The sequence below is a fragment of the Canis lupus genome, chromosome 35 (assembly GCF_048164855.1).
Source record: "Canis lupus baileyi chromosome 35, mCanLup2.hap1, whole genome shotgun sequence".
Taxonomy (NCBI): domain Eukaryota; kingdom Metazoa; phylum Chordata; class Mammalia; order Carnivora; family Canidae; genus Canis; species Canis lupus.
In genome coordinates, this window is record NC_132872.1 from 5,930,076 (window position 1) to 5,935,667 (window position 5,592).

At 42.0% G+C, this 5,592-nt stretch overlaps 1 long non-coding RNA gene across 1 annotated transcript; it reads left to right on the forward strand.

Moving 5' to 3' along the window:
* The first annotated feature begins 674 nt into the window (after nt 1-674).
* Nucleotides 675-4,400, forward strand: LOC140624881 (uncharacterized). Its single transcript, XR_012024320.1, has 3 exons — nt 675-750; nt 3,133-3,393; nt 3,501-4,400. It is a non-coding gene; the product is annotated as an uncharacterized lncRNA (long non-coding RNA).
* Nucleotides 4,401-5,592: the final 1,192 nt, after the last annotated feature.

Genomic DNA, 5,592 nt, shown 5'->3' on the forward strand with positions numbered 1-5,592 from the left:
CACTCAGAACTGATAACCAGCAGAAATGGAGGAGATCTGCAAAGGCCCAAGATTGATTAAATCCTTTTTTTTTTTAAGATTTTTATCTGTTTATTCATGAGACACAGACAGAGAGAGAGAGAGAGGCAGAGACCCAGGCAGAGAAAGAAGCAGGCTCCATGCAGGGAGCCGGAGTTGGGACTTGATCCTGGGTCCCCAGGATCACGCCCTGGGCTGAAGGCAGGCGCTAAATCGCGAAGCCACCCAGGGATCCCCTGATTAAATCCTTTTAAAAAGAGAGGATTTTTGCAAGTCAGACTCCTTTGACACTGACCCTTCCGTGTCAGACCTCTTTAGAAAGGGAGCTGCCACTGAACGCTCCGCCTGCTTAATCTCGAAAAAGAACCGAGCTCTTCCATTACTTGAACATAATAAGCAGCAAGTGCCCAGAGCTGACCCATATCGGACTGAGGCTTTCCGTCACCTGCATGTTCACAGACTGACTTTGCCATTGGGTTGTTAACCTCCTACCCGCTGTTCTATCTTATTGGTTGTGTGACTGGTCTTATGCTTTGCTTTGTGGGACACATAAGAAGCCAAGTTAAACGTGGTGAAATCTCATTGAGTTTAGAATCCTGAACCTGCTTTATCACTATGTTAACTTTGCTTTGTGACTAAATAAAGCTGACTGCGTGGAAAGGCATCATGTGTGTGCCTTCATAGTATGTTCATGACGTTCCCAAAAGGTGTTCTGAACTTAGTGAATTAAAGGTGAGTACGTTGCAGTGGATCAAGGATGAAGAAGCACTAGGGGTAGGGTAGGGATGGGGATATTAGGGTGATTTTTAACCCATATTTGCTTTATGGTCCTTGACTTGGCTAACTTCAGAGAGGCTTATACAGGTGTTCTGAGACTGAAGGTGGGACTAACATACTTAAAGCCAACAAGTCTGGTGCCATACCGGCCCCAGGGCACCCCTCTTGGTGCCAGGACACTAGGTGAGGTAGGTAACATAGTTTGGAGGGTTGTAGAAACAACAATTCATTCTTGTCATCCTTCAAGAATAAATCTTTCAGGAACCCACAGTTTTTCTCAATTCAAAAATGAGTGTAACATCAATCATTCTCCTTCTCCTTCTCCACAGGATAAAGGAACTGGTGATCTCAACAATCCCAGTGGCTTTTGGGTACTCTCAAAACAATGCTGAAAAGCTTGTATGACCTCAGGGATCATTCAAACTTTTGCTCAGTAGCCTGGTCTATGAGTTGGGTTGCACATTTGCCCTTTGAGTGGAGAGGGAAGTAAATTGTAGGGGTCTACCCACCTTGGATACTCATCAAATGAACTGGCAATACTGGAGTTGGCTCAGTCAATTTTTATGACTAATAATAAATGCCAGGGTGGAGTAACATTAAGCAATCAATGTTTCTGCACCTCTCCCTAGGGAGAAAATCTGCCCCTGCCCAAACACACTGGGATCACAGGCATCTGACTTTGCATCAGTTTACACCATGGAAAAAATTGACACATGCATAACATGGGGTCATGTTCTCAAAGGATTCTTGGGAAATGTTAATCTATGAGTTTGGCTTTGTGCGTTGTGTTGCTGGATTCAACTTAGGAGTACTTCCCAACTAGGTCTGAATCCCCTGGCAAACTTCCTGAGTGAGCCCCTTCCCACATTTATTAAATTAACATTCTATGGTGGTGAGCCCTAGAATCTGCATTTTATTAAAGAAGCTCCCTAGATGATTCTTGTGTGTACTGAATTTAGAGGCCTAGCAACTTATAATGTTGGTGTCCTAAGTTTATAGATGCATAAGGGAGGTGAAACGTTAGATATCTGGAAAAACAGTTCATTGCTAGATGGCAGCCAGTTTTGCAAAGAGAAAACAAATGAAAACAGCCCAAGGGAAAAATTAAAGCAAATGTTGGTAACGTGTAATATTCATATCAAATTACCTGCATAGGTTTTGAGTTCATGTTGTAGAATATCCAGTGGGGGACATGCCATGTGTTTGTCTTAGCCCAGTGACCATGCCCCCAGTTGTAGCCGAGGATTCTGTGACTGGGTAGGTGGAGCTCTTTAATCAGAAGGGGAGAGATGATAGTTACCACACAACCACATCATTGATTAAAAAAGAAACTAATCAATAGTTCTCCACCACCTGTGGAGTCCCTTTGCCTTCTGTGTCATTTCCATTTGTCTTTTGTGCCCTATAGGTAACCAATGTGTGGCTGGACCAGCCCTGTGGTTCTTTTTCTTTTTCTTTTTTACAGCCAGTGGTTGTCATTATGGTGCAAGACATTCTCAGCAACGACTATCAGGAAACTTGAGGGGGGAGGGATATACTGTTTACATGTTCTGGAAATTATGTGACACATGTCGGGCCACACAACAGTCACAGGTAGAGAAGTAGAGACGAGCATGAGAGAGTGCAAGCACGCACCTGGGGTTCTGCTGTTATTAAGGTCGAGGGTGAGGTTTTGCAGGGTCATCCTTTATTGGTGAATTCAAGACATAAGAGCAGGAATTTAAAGTGTGGTGAGAGAAGAAATAAACAGCTCAAATGCTCAGTTGTTGAAACCAACCAAGATCTCTATAACAGAGGAGCCCTGCTGGCAGAGAAGGGTGGGAGGAGTGGCCTGAGTCTTTATCTAGTCCTGTGGCTGGCAAGGAGTTTATTCAAGATAGCCATCTTTGAAATGGATGCTTTGAAGTGGATGCCCCAGCAATCAAAGCTTCTGTTAGGTAATGGCATTACAAAAAAGAAAAACCTCCTTTCGAGACTTACACTACACCATTTTAACCTTTCTGGTGCTCCTGTTCCCTTGCACAGAGCCAGCCACCCTGGGTAAAAAGGGAAGGCAGTGGTAAACTTTAAAACTTTTATGTTACATTCACTGATATTTGGAAATACTATATTCTTATAGAGGGACCTTATAAAGACTGTACTAGAATATAAGCAATACCAACCTTATAAGTAAGTAAATGAGGTCTTGGCATAATACTTCTGAGATCCTATAAAATTCTAACTTTAAGGCCCATTGCACAGAAACCCTGGGGTGATATGGCTAGGAACCACTCAAATATATTGGCAGTTATGATTTCACAATGTCTCTCAAATTCTCCCTTCCTTGCTGTTCCGCAGGTGCCACTCCATCAAAGCTTTCATCACATCTTTACCAGATTATTGCTACAGTTCCTGGCTGGATCCCACCCTTCTAGCTCCTCTGGGAAACCAAACTCTTTCTCATATATTTAAAAAAAAAATGTTGCTCCATCACTTGGGAACTTCCCATGGTTTATCCAGTCAATCACTTTGCCAATAGGTTGTAACTCCTTCGGGTGTCCATCTGGGGCTTATTGTGTCTCTCTAATGATAAAACAAAATTTCACAGATGCCAGAATGGTAAGGGCAACTTTTTTTTCTTTCCTCTCTTTCCTTTTCTTTCTACAGATAAGCTGGGTTTATATTTTCCAGATAAGTTGAACAATGTTTTCTGTATTTTCATACAGAAAATAGCTGTGCTCCAGAGAGACAAGCAGCTTATTGGCAAGAAAAGCAGGGCACCCCTGCCAAAGAAGGCCAGGGCCTTGGCAATCTCGGTTATGGGCAGCGACTTCAAACAAGCCAGAGGCCTGACCAGAATTGAGAAACCTGTGTAACAACCAAAGTGGGATATCCAGAACACTAGATTCATTGGATCTCCTTTAAACATTCTTCCATAAACATTTCTCAGGGATGGGCAGCCTTGACGATCAGCTGGGCTTCCGGTTCTCTGCACTGCTGGCCAAGAGCTGGTCTAGATATTTTGACAATTTGCTCAGTCACTCATCTAATCTGTTCTTATAAATGAGTTGTTCGGCAATCTGTATGCCTGGTCTGAATTTAGGCTTAAGGCCTAGTAGTTTGATCTAAGCTGGTACGGAGAGGATGGTAGGTTACACAATTCCAGGGTTTTATTCATACTATATTCTAAAATGGAGCTCAAGTCTGTGGAATGTTTTTATTAAGGCTATTTTCTTATTTTTCAGTAAAAATGTACATGAAGGGCAAGAAGGCTTTTAGGAGACGGATTTAAATTCATCCAAGTTTTCAAAGGAAGGCTCACTGGAGATAGAAAACTTAGTGGTTAATACAGTGGGCTTTGAAGTCGGAGATAGCTGGGTTCAAGAATCTGATTCTGTAACCTTGGACATGTGACTTTGCCTTTTTGAGCACCAGTTGCATTGTCTCTGAAATATAAATACTGATAACTATCTTACGGGGCTGTGAGGGCTAAATAGAAAATGCATGTAGAGAATTTCACTGGCGTCTGGGATATGTATAGTGTCCCATAAATGGAAGCAGTTGTATTTTCATTTCTAGATATCCTAGCAACCATGCTTACATTTTGCATCCTCAGCTGCATCTTGAAGGATCTAGAAACATAAAGAGAGATGAAGAAAATAAAACAAATTGGAAGGATGCATTTGGGGTTTTGGATTAATTTTCAATATTTGAGTTTGGTGAGGTTAAAAAGTCTCATAATTACACACACACACACTCAAAAGTCTCATAATTATAATCAAACCAGTATGTTTCTCCTTAATTTCTTCTCCTCCTCCTCCTCCTCCTCCTCCTCCTCCCCCTCCTCCTCCTCCTCCTTCTTCTTCTTCTTCTTCTTCTTCTTCTTCTTCTTCTTCTTCTTCTTCTTCTTCTTCTCACCCTCCACTCTTTGCTCATTCTCAGCCTTCTCTCCAAGTAATCACCATATCCTATCAGTACAATGGACTCCATCTACTTCTTTCCATTTGGATTACATCATCCCCATTCGAGCCATGATTATGTCTCTCTTGAATAACTGCAATAGCTTCCCTGGCCTCCTCCCTTTGACCCTGCTTCATCCTGACACTACAGCCAAATATATCTTCTAAAAAGCAAATCTGATAATATTGTTTCCTTAGTTAAAATTTTCAATAGCATTCTATTGTTCTTAGGATACAGTTGTCACTCTTTAACATGGCTTATAAGACTTTTCTGATTTAGTTCTTACTAAATTCCCCTAGGCACCCTTCTCTTTGCCTCTTTGCTTATGCTGGAAATCCTTCTCTGTGCTTCCATTTGCCTGTCTGACTCCTTTATATCTATCTGGCCTGTTATGTCTGTCCCCCCTTCCCATTCATATGTTGAAACCCCCAATATCTCAGAATGTGACTGTATTTGAAGATTGGGCCTTTCAAGATGTGATTAAGTTAAAATGAGGTCACTAGGGTGGGCCCTAATCCAATATGACTACTATCCTTATAAGAAGGGGAAATTAGGACACAAACATACAGATAAGACTATGAAAAGACAAAGGGAGAAGATGACCATAGAAGAGCCAAGGAGGAAGGCCTCAGTAGAAATCAGCCCTGCTGACAGCTTGATCTCAAATTTTAGCCTCCGAAATTGTGAGAAAACAAATTTCTGTTGGTTAAGTCATACAGTCTGTGGTACTTTGTTTTGATAGCCCTAGCAAACTAATACAAGGCCTCAGCTGAAGTGTTAATTCCCGTCCCATTCCCCCCCACCCACCTAGTACATCTGGGTTTCTCTGTTGCCTACTCCTGTGGCACTTTGTAATTT